The 15,776-nt window shown below is 39.0% G+C and overlaps 1 protein-coding gene across 2 annotated transcripts in view; it reads right to left on the reverse strand.

Annotated features, from left to right (window-relative positions):
• Positions 1-15,776, reverse strand: part of TLN2 (talin 2) — a 142,486-nt gene that overhangs the window by 100,017 nt on the left and 26,693 nt on the right. For both annotated transcript variants that reach the window (XM_042875742.1, XM_042875741.1), the window contains exon 2: positions 1,096-1,178. The gene's annotated coding sequence lies outside the window, so the exon portion shown is untranslated. The remainder of the gene's footprint in view (positions 1-1,095; positions 1,179-15,776) is intronic.

Raw genomic sequence — 15,776 nt, forward strand, 5'->3', positions numbered from 1 at the left:
TATTTGCCACACTATTTCATTAAACATTTGATAACAGGGATTTAATAACAGTATCACTGACATGAGGAAAATATTGGCATTACAAAAGAGGACCTAATGTAGAGATAATTCATAAATACACACTGGTTACAATGTTCTTTTTGGCAGTCTTTATCATAAGAATTCCCCATAAATACTTGATTCCAACTAAAAAATGTATTTTTTATATTTTATATTATTTATATTGATATTTTATATATCATAAGATATATAAGAACAAAGTAGAGCTACAAGTCTTCTCTTAACAGCTACAAATAAAATGAAATAAACAGCTTAAGCAACTATTTACTCTTTAATGATTTTACTTCATTTAACCTTGTCCTTAGACATAGCTGGTAATAAACTGAAATGCTGCTTCATTCACAGGCCATTTTAAAAGTTCACTGTAGATATTTTTCAAATATGGAGAAGGGCAGGACAAAATTCCATTAGCAAAATTTCAGTATTGCAAGCACCATTTGCAAATGAGGAATCAGAGCCAGGGACACATTTAGAGCAACAATGTGCACAAGGTCAAAATTACTCCAACAAATCAAGAAACCAGAGTATGATTTAACAACGTTTTGTCCGAAGCCAGGCTTACCACTTCAGCCTCCACTTCCCATAGCATTATAGTCTAGAAATAATTTATCTGTTTAGTCTAGAAATGATTTTTCTTTTCTCTCCTGTTACCTCTCTCATATGTATTAAAATGAAGCCAAGTCGTCATCTCAGCTATTTGTTCTCATACCAGTGAAAGGCACAGCCCTTCTTTCTGAGGCTTAGAGAACTCATTTATTTTGTATTATCTTCCAGTCTCCCTGGAAACTGTTTAAAAATAGGCAGAAGATGTAATGGTCAGGTTAGTCTCCTGGCTGTTATTCACAATGTTTACTTGGAGCTTCAACATTCATGCATCACATTTGATTTTCACCTTGATTTCTTTTCACACATACATCCACAGCTGTATATATTTCATACGTTACCAACATACACAGGCAGCAGACAAAGGTTTTAAATTACTGTAATTATTCTCTGTCACACTGCATAAAGAAATTAAAGCAAACAGAACCTTACCTCAAAATTAAACTTCATTTCATAGAAAATAAGGCAGTCTCAATGCACTGTCTGACCATGCAGGATGCTCTCAGTAACCAGGTCTGTAACACAGGAAACAAACAAGTTACTTTCTTATCCCCAGTCCATTCATTTCAACATTAAAAGTGCCTTCTGCCAGCACACTGAAAAGGAAGCAACTCAGGAAACTATGAGTTTCCTTTTCTCTTTTAGAACTGGAATATGCATTGCCAAAGAAAATAGTCTATGATAATCCAATTCAAACTAGGCTTCTAAATTACTCACATTAAAAGTTCATTACGAATGAGATCCGAATTCATAGAGGTAAGCACCTTCAAATTGTCTAGTCACTTGATAAAAAGCCTATAGCACAAGGCTGAGTGCTAACACAAACAAAGCAATCACAGTCTCTCACACAGTACTATTTTGCAATAAAACTGCTTTTCTACGGCTTAAAGTCTCCTCATGAAGTACCTCAGTGTAGTAAACACCTAAACAAAATTCTCTCTGGGCTACTTCCCTTCACAGTGCACCTCATTTTGAAAGTATGGTTGCAGAAAAACAGAGTTAAAGTTTCTGTTTTCCTTTTAGAAAAAAGAGAAGGGGAAAAAAATATATATCTATTTCAAGGTTTTGGCTGTTTGGGGAAGGTGAGCTTTGTTCCTTGGGCTGGTTTTAGGCTTTGCATTCCTCTGATGTGAGGCTTTGGGGAGGAACTTGTTCTTTGTTTTTAATTCAAACAAAACATAACTTAACATGGAAGTTTAATACACAACTCATGCAGATGAGCAAATCAGTTGGAACAAAAATAAACTGCAATATATATTTTTTTCCATGCAACATTACGAAATTAACAATACCTTCTATCTACGTCAGTGATTACCAAATTGTCTGGTCACTGTTCCAGGCAAAGCAATATGTCTCAAGAAATAAAAAGCCAGGTTAGATTGAGCTGTGGGCAACTTAATCATGTACTTGATCTAGTGGTTGGCAACTGTGCCTGCAGCAAAGAGATTGGAACTTGATGATCCTTGAGGTTCCTTTCGACTCAAGCTACCCTACAATTCAAAAATAAAGCTTGCTGTTAGAAACAACCTGTGTATGTTCCATGTGTATGTTTTGTGACTGCAGTCACAGAAAGGTTTCACCCTCACTTTTAAATCTCTTGGAGCAGCTATCCAAATTTGAAACTAGAACACATATTCCTTCAGAAAGATCAGGAAGTTGCAAAAAAAACCTTATATGTCCATACAGAAGTCCATGGCAACAAAAGACAACCTGCAGCATTTAAACAGCCAACACTGGCAAGTACACTACCAGGAGAATAAGTTCAGTGCATTGTCCTTGGCAAGGCTGGTTAGAAAGGTGATTCTGTTTTCCTTTCTGTGGACTTTTAAGTAACCATAACTGTATTGCCAAACAGCTCCTAGCTGTGGCACAGGTCAGACAAAACACAGTCTGCATTTGGATATTTCAGCATCCAGTGGATCATCCGCCCAGAAGCTGGCATTACAATAGTTTGCTTTTATAACCAGATGCCTCACACATGTTCAACTTTCAATGCAGACCAAGTTATTTTAATGTACACCAAGAAGGTATGTGTGAGCTGAATTATAAGGCACGCCATTGGTGAGCACTACAAAGATTTTTCCACTAACATTTAAGGTGAAGACAAAGCAAGGTCAGTGTTGTGCTGAATATGTAATGCCTTCCCATGTGAAGCTATGTCATCATGCAAATAATTCAACAAAGGCAACTCTTATTTTATTTATCATTGTAAGATGATAGAGGCCTGTTCAGCACAGCCCATCAATTTGTTAGTCACTCAGGAAACTAGGTTTTATTTTTCCAAACTTGCACATAATTATATATTTTTTATTTACTTGTTTTAAATGTGATTCTAAAGTATTTCAATTACTTTCAACATTGATACCTTTCTTCATCTTCATAGCTCTTCAGAGAGGCTATGAGAGATGTTACGAGAGATGTTACGCTGTGAGAGCAGCAAACCTCAGGTTAGCAGCATTTCACCTTTGCAGAGTCCTCAACTGAGGCTGATACTTAACAGACTTGCATCAAAAACCAGTGTCTAAAGAACATATCATATTTATGGGACAACAACAGCAGAAGTAGCAGAGAAATGAATCTGAGTATTGCTGCTTTCTAGTTACACCTGGTTCCCCAAACAAGCTTTCCAATTTAATACAAGCTGTTCATTCATCAGGGCTGAGAAGCTGCTACGAAACCTGCTCTTTTCAGATGCAATTCTATAACAGAATTTATTCCTGTTGCTAAAGAAAAACAATCTCTTGTTTTCAAGTTATAAACTGAAAACAAAATTACAGTTTCTCTGCTGTGACAGAACTCTAAATAGGTTTTTCTCTAGTTTACCATGGAGGTCTACCCAACGTTAACCCTAAATGTGACTATGACGGATGGAGGTGAATGAACTGCCCTCAAAGGTTTTATAAGAACAGAAGGAACAAAACACCACATTTGCACATATTACTAGAGCAATCTAATGATTAGAATATCACATTTCCAAATTACAACTTCATTTAAAACAAGAGATTCAATTATATGAATATTTAACAGAAGGAAAATGTATGAACATGGGAGAGTCTTAAATAAATTGTTTACCCTATGTTCCATTTTAAGACTGGCTTGAACAAACGTGACTGTGGGAAGGATGTTCATTTTTCAAGTGGGCCAATTGCTGCTCAAGATACAATATACTTTTTTAAAAAAAGCTTGCCAAGTGACAATTGTAACTAAACAGCCTGGGATGATTAATCACTGCTTATATAGTCTATTGTCCTCACCTGGAACACAGCCAGAAATGAAACTCAGCTGCCCAAAACCCCAGTCAGCAAACGAGCTGTGCTGCAGCCTGGATTCGCTATCACTGAGTGCACTCACCAGCATTCTTAGCCTGCTGTGGAATGGGGGTGATGAGTTCATCAAGCACCAAACTCCACAAGTTTACACAGAACTCAATGGGGCTGAGCATTCCAAGCCTAACTCCTCCCCACTCTTTTTTTCTTTTAAAATCAGCTGCAGCACTATGAATTCATTTTGGTTCAAGTGCTACTAATGTTATTCACAGAAAAAAAGAATATTGAGTACAACAGAAAAGCATAGGGAAAGTGTTATTTCCAAATTAAATTCCAGAACCCCCCAGAACTGCGAATTGATGTGCTCCAAAAGTCATGCCTTTATTTGTTTCTTTGAAAGTGACAACAGACACAATGTGCAAAACAACACTGTTTGATAGAGCAAATTCTCAGCTACAGAAACATTATTTCTTCAACACAGTCATGACCCTTAGCTTTTCATTTTCGTCAGCAATGAACAAGAGCCTACATGCTGCACTCATAAAAATCCACACCAGAAGAGGTGACCCACTGCCACTGCTGAAATGCACCACCCACTGCTCGCACTCACTGGTCTCCATTAATATTAAGCAAGCACTGTTGAATGCCAATGGTGCCATTTTTTTCTGCATGGAGTAATTCAGTGTGGCCTTCCAGCAGTTGAAGAGAGCATATAAAAAGGAAGAGAACAGCTGTTTACAAGGATGGATAGTGATAGGACAAGGGAGTATGGTCAAACTGAGACAGGGGAGGTTTAGGTTAGGTATTAGGAGGAAGTTTTTCACCCAGAGGGTGGTGAGGCACTGGAACAGGTTGCCCAAGGAGGCTGTGGACGCCCCATCCCTGGTGGCATTCAAGGCCAGGCTGGATGTGGCTCTGGGCAGCCTGGTCTGTTGGTTGGCAACCTGCACACAGCAGGGGGTTGGAACTGGATGAGCATCGTGGTCCTTTTCAACCTGGGCCATTCTATTCATCCACACCTCCACATCAGACTCCATTCTGTCAGAATGTCCCTCTGCTGCCATTGGTGGCACAGCAAATACTGGCTGGAGGGTTCAACCTCTACTGCCATACCACTTTCATCTTCCTCTGATGTTGCTGGCCAACATAATAAAATAGGAGGCATTACTTAGGAGCTGCCCTCATATGATTTTGCCCCTCACAGATAGTTCAGGTAGTCTGTATTCACAAAGCTCTTGGTGCTACTGCATTTCACTTCAGCAGTATCTGCATTGGCACCTCTGAGACTGTAAAGATAGATACCAGCCTCCCCACATCCTGTGTTGTTTCCATTCACATATTTTCTCTGTGGTTGTACCTTACCAGTGTGGGCAAAGCTAGCTAATCCCAGGTTATCAAGAAAATCGGGTAACTCCCCACTTTGAATTTGGGAGTTTTTATTGATCTATCTGAACTCCAAACACATTAACTGTGCTTTGTTCTTTGTAACTCAAGTGGTGCTATTAAACAGTGTGTTAAGTTTGAATAGTCATTTAACTTCGACAGCCAATTTCTATTAACTAACACTAATATTCTAGTTTAATCAAAATCTTACACTTCTCTGCATTTACTAAAGCCAAACATCTGTGTCTTTTTGTCTTCCAGTAATATCTGTTTAAAATACTACAAACAAACTTCCTGTTTGTTCTTCTTTAATAATGTGTAGTTAACAGCTCTGTCAGATCTCATAAATGATCAGAAATCACCTACTCAAAAAATGTTTTCAGCACATAGGCAATTTTTACTATCCCTCAGCTGAAATTATACTCTCAAATACAATTCTTCCCTTAACATTTGTAACTAAAATAACTTCAACAATGTAAAGTTTATGAAAATGGTGCTTCAGTGTGTGAAGTATTCAATCTTGGGTTTTCTTCCTTCATACCTCACAGGTGGAGCCAACACAGCCTCACAATCACCTGCTAAAAGCCAGCTCTCAACCTCAGAGGCTCTAACTACAGCTTTGCTCTCTCAGGTCTGAACTGTTGCTCTGAGCTTGAAAGACTTGCCAATCTTTAGCACATCCTATAAACACAGGATAGCTCCAGTAGGTCTGAACAGGCTCAACAAGTAAATTTTGCAACATAAGGGGTAAATACAGTATTAATTTCTTCTCAAGGTATGTCTGTATACAAGGTTGAAGAAACTGCCTGTTTTGACCATTTAAAGCCATCTACACTCTGATGCATTTTCAAGATAACAAAAGTCTCCAATCTCTCACCCGATGACACTGAACTTATTTCTGCAATAAATGAGAGAAACACCTTGTTTTCACCAACTTTAAGCTTTTGTCAGGCGAGTGCTGCTTTCTTTTGGATCCGCGCTCCTCTTTAGTAGTGGGAAGTTCTCTTTCCCCAAACTTCTATTCCTCAAACTACATTCAGAGTTGTCATTTGAACCCTCTACGTAACTAGCTCTAATTTTGTTGCCTGCTAGGAAGAGAAGATCTTATTTAATGTGTTCAATTATCTCTGTGGGAGTTGGAGAGCAAAGAAGGTTTACCAAACTAGAAATGTTAACTTACTTCCACTTTATTATTACTACTAGAAAAAGCTCCCAGCAAATACTCACATTCAGTCACGGTTGTTAAGTTCTTTGAAATGCATGTGCCCGGAACAGTATGCCATCCTGGCATCAAACTGCAATGCCTTCCTTTGATGCCAGAAAGTCTGACTTGACTGATTCACCAGAGTAATGTGAAATATAAGGCAGTCATGCTTTAGTGCCCTCCTGAGAAGGCAGGCAGTAGCACCGTGTGACCTGTCAAACTCACCTATACTTCCATCATGACGTGAACAACTTCTGCCTTACAAAACATTCAGAGTCTGGCAGTGATCAGCCGCTTCAACATAAGCCAGGCTCACTATGTCTGCAAGGAGTTTGCTAGAATCATCTTTTAATAACAGAACTAAACTTTTTTCCAATAACATGATACCTGGTAAATGAAACTGACAGAAAATGATGTGAAATAACATACTTTTGAACCACGAGTACCCAGCAGTTACCATTACATCAGGGTATCATTCCCAATAACTGTAACTTCTGATCTTTCCTGACATGGAGTCTGCACTGAAGTTCTCCTTTATTTACAACTGGACAAACTGCAAACTGTTCAACAACTGTAAACAAGAAGTTACACCTATTTTTCACGGAAGCATAAGGAGTAGCTTGTGTCAGTACAGGCGCACTTCCTGCTGGCTTCTGATACCTGAGCAGTGTAGAACCCCAGAGTATCAGAATGAAAAACCTCTGTACAAGGTGTGTTTTCTTCTCACCCTGTGATGCCATACACTCAGAATATTCAAATACGTACCTGGACATAAGTCAGAATTCAGATTTCTTACCCAATTATGCTGATACACACTACAATAACGATTATTCAGCAACCCCTGATAAAGCCTCGCTGATTCAGCTGAAGCTACTCAACCTCAGCAATTCTACTGCAATATAAGTAAGCAACAGTATATTTGCATTGTCTTTGTAAGAAAAAAAAAAAAAAAAGCATGAATTCAACTGTCATGAGTAATTACTATAAAAAAATACACAGGAACAGCTTCTTCCTGTGCTATGAAGTCATGAATTATTCAGACTGCAAACATTTCTAAATAAGCAACATGTACAGTAGGTAAATGTAGGTTGCATTCCCCTTCAAGGCACTCATCTGAGGAAGGATAACAACGCATGATATAACAAGTTCTGCTCCCAATCTCCATTCAAGCTTTCCCCTCAAAAAAAACATGCATTTCACCCTTCAAATACCTCTTCTCCCACTCCACCTCTCCAAGAATAGAAGTTACCCAATTATTAACCCTCCAATATTAACCTATTCTTACAGCTGAGGTATAAAGGAATTTATCCTATACAGCAATTGTAACCTCCATTGTTTTTGTATTTTGGTTTTATTAAACTTTTTGAGAAGAAATAATTAAAATTTTCCTGTTGATCTACTATACATATGGTAGATTGGAGCCCCACAGACAAATCAAACTATGGGCTTGAAACTGCTTGAAGTTAGTAAGCAAGCATGTGAGAATGAGAGATCTACAAGGCCAGCCCATTCCTTGACAACAAGCACTAAAAAGCATAGGTAAAACAAGGAACAGCGTGTATTTCTGAAACTAAATTTAGCACTGATGCACAAGCTATTATACATATTATATTATTATATATGTATATTATATAATTAATACATATGCATCTGTAGCCACCTTTAAGCTTCAAAATGAGCTAACTGCTGGAAATCTGTTGTCTGTACATATGTACTTTAAGCCTCAGTGGGCAGCAGCGCTCTTGGAGTCAAGACAGCCTGAAGAAAGAAAACAGAGGCAGAACTTAAAAATGGATGCCGATCAATGCTCTATTTTTGCATCCTGAGTCTAGATAGTTCAGGCTATGTAATGTCTCTACGTGCTGTACATTTTGATGTCTGGTTGACATCAACCTCATTGAAACAGATTTCTAATCATGTATATCACGTCAGAAGCTACAAAGGCCTTTCAGCAGGCTTAGTTTGCAAGTTTCATGAATATTAACTTAAGAATTGAGGTGTTTCACCACTCATTTTCTGTATGTGCATTGAGAATTCATTTAAGTTAGGAACACTAAGATACAAGAGCACTAAAGTACAGTTAAAAAAAATGCACCTTCCTTCACAGTCTTTTAAAAAGACAAGCAGAAGGGTGACATTTCTAAGGATGGATCCCATGCATGAATAAAGAGTGCACATAAGAAAAGGGATAGCAAAAAACAGCATCACATGAAGTTTCAGAGCCAGCACTATTCTTGAACAATTCCAAGTCATAGTTCACTGTTATTTACAATAGTACGTTTTCAGAGACCTGCTGTCCACCTGCAGATTGCCAATTAGTAGTGACACAGCAGAGATGAATTTAGATTCAGAAATGCACACAAGCACTGAGCTCTAGACACTGAAGACTGAAAGTGACGGCTCCCTGATAACCGACTTCAGGACTTGTAGTCTGCTCTTGTGGAAAGTAACAGATCCAGTTAAAACCTGAGCCCTTATCTACAAAGGCTGCATCTCAGCTAAGACACAAACAAATGCAATCCTCAAGTTTCAGGCCTGAAATGTTGGAAATTCAGAAGATTCAGTGGTGACCCCCTGGCTGCACTGGTTTTTAATGCCATCATCATTAACTTTTTTCTGTTCCACTCTCCTTCATCAGGACTCTGTTCTACAGCTCTAGTTACCAACTAGGCAGAGGAGCAGAGCAGTTCTAAAGGAGCCACCATAAACAGGGCTTTATTCAAACTGTAAATAGCTTCAAAGCTTTTATCCGTCTTTCTCCCCTCCTACTGGCAGCAACAAGTAGGTTTAATCTTTCTGCAGACATGGACAGCAGACATTCACTGCTGCTATTGTTTGCAATGGAACTGCAGCCTGTTGCTATTGTTAGTAGTGCTATTACTAGTTAATGAACACAAACTGCGTGGGCCACAGAAATCCTTGCAGGAAGAGTTATAGAGGTGATTGACTCCAATTACAGACCGTTAAACTGATAAAGCTTATTGCATTACCAATATTCTATTTACTTACATAACTCATTTTTACAAGTGCTAATACAAGGTTATAATGAAGTTATGATGTCTCCAATGTGACCACTTCCATATTGAATCGTGATGTGAAATTCATACGGAGTTTTGGCTAAATGCCTGCACAAAAAGTCACCAGCAGTACGTGCAGCAACAGTTTCAGGATCTCAGCTTTACGCCCAGGGCTGGTGCCTGAGCTGGATAAACAATAAAAATGACCCTTCAAAGGGCAGGTAAAAAAAATACTACGAGGTTTGTGTTTACATAGTTTCCTCACAGTGCGTTACCACAACAGGACAACTGCTGCTCACATGGTGCCATTCTCAAACTATGTTCAGCACAGAATTTACCAGCTAATTCTACTCCCAACAAAACTACAGTCCATCTACACCGTAGCAAAGAAAGCATACGATTTATCTCTTTGGCATGGCTAAAGAGGAGTTTGCCAACTTTCCAAACATTCCTCGAAAGCTGGGTTGCTCTACATTTGCGCCCTGAAGGTTAGTACAGTATTATTTTAGAAACTCCAGAATGTGTTGGAAATTCATTCTCAATATAAACAACCCGGATTTTTATTTTTATACCCTCCTCACTCTTTCACTAGAGTGAAGTCATTCTACTTAAGAGCAGTGTTTTGCATCCTTACTTTCAGATAAAGCTATTTAACACTTATCTTAGGCAGCGTGTTTCCTATCCTGATGGTAAGAAACATACCAGAGTAACATACTGAAATTCCAGAAGTTTCCATGTGTCTCCCTCTCCAAATAACAGCTATTTATTGAAGTCAGCAAAGTCTCATCAAACACGTTAAGAAGCTTACTGGCCATTTAACAGATTAGGGGCTCATTTTCTTGCAAGAGGTACAATTCTTTTGATATAACTTGAAAAAGAAAGAAGCAGCTTTATCGCTGCTAGTTATCAGAATTCTCCAATGACTGAGAACTCAGTAGCTGTACGAAGTGTACACAACTGCTGTACACCACATCAGACTGACATAAAGTTTCTCTTTCGGCCTGCTGAGTCTTAAGGACCATAAGTTAACATTTCAGATAAAACAGCACATCTTCAGGCCCTAGCATCATCATATTTTTATGCTCATTACAGCTGCACTCACAGTGTCCCAGGGGACACTATTTGGAATCACCATTTAAACGGGTGAAGAAGAAGAGGCAATGTTGAAAACACTTATGCAAGAAATGTGTGCAGCTTATACTTTCCACTGAAACCAAACACAAAAGAAATTGAGCTTCCCTACCACTCCACTACTGCAGTAAAAGAAAGATGTCTTCTTTTGACTGAACTAAGCTTTCTCAGGTAGTTCTGGACTGAGGCACTGTCCAAGCTATGTAGGAGTACACAGAATAACCCATTTATAACCCGTTTCAGAATGAGTTATCTATTTCCAACTACATGCTCTAAGTTTTGCTTGTGTGGGGTTTTTGTTTTTTGGCTTTTCTTTTTTTACACAGTTTATATTTATTCAGTAACAAAGAATGGATAACTCCATCACGCTTCCGCTCTGAAATGATCTTTCTCAGATCCCTGAACTGAATCAACCTTCCAATTGCATACAAGTCATTTAACTCAGAGATGTCTCAATCCATGTGAGCAACCACACAGCTGCCACTGCGCTCCAGCAAGGTGACATGGCTGAAAAACAAACAAGCAAGCAAGCAAAAGAACAACAACAAGAACCCACCAACTACATTTCAGCAACAAGTCAAGGTGTTCCTACAGAAGAGTAGACTGAAACTTGCCTAAAATTTCCACTGAAAAAATCTACCAAAAAACATTTCCACTGTTTTTATATTCATTTTCTTAGAGTTTCAGAAAGGAAAAAAAAAAAATAAAATAAAATAAAAAACAGGAAAAACCCCAAACCCAAGTAATTTACTGCCTGGTCTTCTTGAAAATTGTCGATGTGTCACTGTGACCCCTTCACAATCTGCACAGAACTTAGTCCTAAGAGAGAAAAAGACAAAACCATTGCACTCTTACTCCCCAGTATACCATAGCATTGCAGCATCTTCAGAATATTACACAGTTGCTGTCCAAATTCCAATATTTGTTCATACACCATTTGCCCAAGGGATTGATTCCCCTGCATTCTGAAAGCACATCTGAACTGCCTATCGCTTCCAGATTTTGAAAGGAGAAATTACTGTTATAACTCAGCTGGGTTGTCTTAAAAGCCCTGCTAAAAGCTCTCTGGTTTTCATCCCAGAGTCTTACTTCAGATTAAATACATTTCCTGTGCAATAATTTTCCAAGTATATAAAAGCTCATATTCAAGTCTTGGGCAATACAATTCATGTAATAAGAAAGAGGAACATAACAGCACTTCCATTGCAGTTCGCTTCAAATACGTGCAAAATATTTGGGAACATCAGCTGCTGCACATACTGCTTCCTAATCAAGCATCTGAAACACTACATTCAGAATTTGCAGTAAGCATAAAATCTGATAACCATGACTAGCACCCAATTCTGCACTTTATGGCTTTATCATATCAAGGTAACACACAGGTAAAAACTGATTTCGCTGCCCCAGAAACACAACTAAAGTCAAACAAGTGCAACAGCCAACACAGAGACCTGCTCAAGTTAATGATAAATGAAGCTGATGTACAAAATCTCCACAGCTGCAGATTCAGCACCAGCTACCAGCCTGATCCTAGTTATCAGAGCACAGACACCAGTCAGGCTGCAAAAAAATCAGGAATTTACCCAGATGGCTTTCCCTCCCTGAAGTCACAGGCCATAAAGTTAACATACAGTAATCTACTGAGAATATAACTGGCTTTGTTGAACACAACAACTAAAATACCTGTTTGGGAACATTAACTTTCTCCATACACTACAGGAATGTAAGAACCAACATTTAGTAAATGATTACCATGAAGCTAGGCATAAATCATTTGAATGAACAGAGGAGCTGAGCATGTCCATGAAGAAATGGCAATGTTATGCAACCATCTTTTGGTAGACAGAATTTAGCAGGTCAACAGGACAAACAGCATGGTCAGAACTGAAATTCCATCTCTGCTGCTGTTTCTAACCCTGTGCATCAGTTCCTACATGGATTTTGTCATGAAAAATTTAAAGTGCTCCTGATTAACCCACTTCTGTCACATCATGCTTAAAAGCAAAGCCCCTGACTTGGCGGAAAATTCAGAGCAGTCCAAGTAAAGGATGCTGTGCAGACAAAGCGAGAAGCCAGCAACAAAACTGAGCTACTACTGAGACTGGAATTAGATAATTGCCTGCCTATGACTAAAACAGTCACTGAAGCAATATTTAGTGTGCAAGCGTTTTCAAGCGTCTGACTTGAAACTAGACAGCACAAGACTACAACAGTGTTTCTTAAAACCAACTACATTTTATCAAGTTACTGAAAGCAGAAGACAGCTGCAGAACGTCCTTCAGCATCAGTTTAACATCATTCACCATTATTTTCTGAGTTGATTTTCACTCCAGCTGCTCTCATGAAGGATGAGCACTCAAGTCTCCTGTCACCAGGGGTTACTGGCTAGTCAGATAGTGCTTTGCCGTACAGATAGATGGCCAACAAGCTTTTAAAAGCAACTCAAGCCAAGAATATCAAAGCTGAGCCTTGCTTCTTGAGTGACAAGACTGAGGAGGGCCATGAAGCAAGAACTAGATCTCTGGTTGACATATTTCCCTCTGGCATGTGGCCTTGACCTAAGTGCAGCCTGCATTTAAGAGGGGCAACAGAGAAAACCAAATGAAATATAGCCCTAAAGTAGCTTAAAGAGACCCACAGATGGGCTGAGGAACAAAGAATTTCAGAGATGGAAGGAAATGAGGCCTGCAATGCGCTGAGCTCAGAAGAAGAACAGCATAAAAGAAACCAGAACAATATTAGGCTTTTCCACTGTAGAGGTGACAGAAGCACCCGGCAGTGTGATGCAGGCTGTGAGGCAGCTTATCGGTCTCCCAGAGACCTGGGCACTCCTTCTCCTGGAAACATAGTTTTGCTGAACTTTTCCTCTTCAAGTTGCAGAGGTTTTCCCCTTAACTTTCATTTACAGCAGGAACTGCTCCACAACTGCTTTCCAGTTCCACCCACCAGATTCTGCTTTGAAATACCAACTCACTACATCTTCCAAGACTCTCCCTTACTCTCCACTGGGACTTAAACTCACCCAGCTTTGCCAGTGATCCAGGAAATAAGCAGTTGCTGCTGTCGTGCAGTCCATTTTTTACTAATTTCTGCACACAGTCACATAACATGACCCCTCTGGGGACTACTATTACTAAGCTGTCAGTCCTAAGAAGCTCCAGTAATTACAGAGATGCCCTGGCCTCAAATTACCTTTCAAAGAGGACAGCATAGTAACAACCAAGCAATACTACTCACTGCAAAATAAAGCTGAACACTGACAGTGATTACATGACAGCTGCAAAAATTTAGAAAAGTTGCATTCTACTTTCACATCTTCCTTTTTGGTTCCAAAAGCCCTGCTTTATTTCAGGTTCTCCAGAACAAACTTGCACTGCAATTCCTGAGCCTTTCTTTCCCACTGAAGATGCTGGGCACACTGGGAAGAGTTTGAGAACAACGAGAAAAGGCCTCAATAACTGTAGCACATTTCAGCCACAGTGAAAATTACAGCTGTGACCTTAGTTTACCAAATGTTGGTAATGCAAAACTAGTTCACACAGTACTTGAATTATCCCAGAGAATGAAATCCATGATTCTGTGGCTATTAACTCAAAAAAGAAAGTATTCAAAGGGTGCTTGCTCAATATTAAATACTGTAGCAACAACAAATCTCCAAAAATGAAACATAACTTGCAAAACAGCTCAGTGGACTAACATCATCCAGTCTCCCACAGAATTCCTCCTCCCACACAACTGCAAGTTTGAAAGATGTTCAAAATGGATGTTATCCTAGATTTTCTTCAACTGAAAACAAGATCTGTAGACAATACATCACAATGTTAATCAACAAGTAATTAAGTTTACAAACAAAAATAAAGTTTTTAAAACAAAAGTAGAAATTGCCAGTTAAGTACTTACTGTGCTATAAAATACATGCTAAAAATAATCAGAAATGTAATTTCTTTTACTAAACAAATTAGTCACCACAGCATTTCTCTCATTTACTTCTTAAGAATACACAATGTTAGACTGGTCAACACAATGACCTAAAAGCTTTGAGTGCTTTTAGATTTTGCTGTTTGGGGAAGGGCGTGCTTAAAGCACCAGTGAAAGCAATGTCTTTCATGCAAAAAATAATAATAATTAATAATAATCTAAAAACCAATCAGGTTAGCTCAAGATTTAGTCTGCATGCATCAAGCAAGATGCATCAGCTTATATGCATACTTGGTAAGGATCTGCACTGCTAGGTGCACCTTTTATCTTCTATACACTACACATGCTCAGTTAGCATACATTCAGATTCACTTAGCAGGTCACTGGACAGCTATTAGAAATCCTCATTTCATCAGTTTTAACCAAAGATTTTAGTTTGATTTGCTAAGTATCAGACTGAGCATCATGTGTTTGAGCTCAGGAGAAGCCAGGCACTCTTAAGGAACCTTCAGTACAATTTAGTAAGGCTGACATTTGTGCTCATCTCTTACCACTACACTGAAACAGTTTTTCAGGTAGTTTTTGAGAAATGCTGGAGAAACTGTTCCTACACAAGTGTTCTTTGCTGTCCTAAAAAGCAAAGCAGCTCCTCCACACTCTAGGAAGCCTTTGTACTTATTTGCAATATCAAGCATCAGAAACACCACATTTTTTACACCTCTTAAGAGTCAACTTGTTCAGAGCAGAAACTGCCATGTTACACACCAAGTCACCTCAAGGCCACATCAGCACTCTTGTGGCTTTTCTAAAAAGACATAGAAATGAAGAGGGTTACTTGAACCTACCTGATAAATATTGAGGACTACAAATAGCAGTTCTTGAAACACTTCCGTTACTGTACAGAAAACCAAAAGCGACTGAAATGTTTTAAGCAGCAGGCATCCTGTTCATTTCCTATTTGCTGCCTCACAGAGACGAGGTCACTTCTAAGAGCCCACAGTTTGATATAAACATCTCTAACTTTGCTACAACTGTCAAGAAAGTGGCCTGACATCCAGGTCCATTTTGTGAATGTTGGTTTGCAATTAACACGCGTTAGAATATGATGGCCTTATTTGACCTGGAAGGGGCCTACAAAGACCACCTGGTCCAGTTGCCTGAGAACTTCAGAGCTAACCAAAAACTAAAGCGAAT

Source organism: Lagopus leucura, unplaced genomic scaffold, assembly GCF_019238085.1.
Source record: "Lagopus leucura isolate 7727_CA_CO unplaced genomic scaffold, USGS_WTPT01 Super-Scaffold_100015, whole genome shotgun sequence".
NCBI classification, from domain to species: Eukaryota; Metazoa; Chordata; class Aves; order Galliformes; family Phasianidae; genus Lagopus; species Lagopus leucura.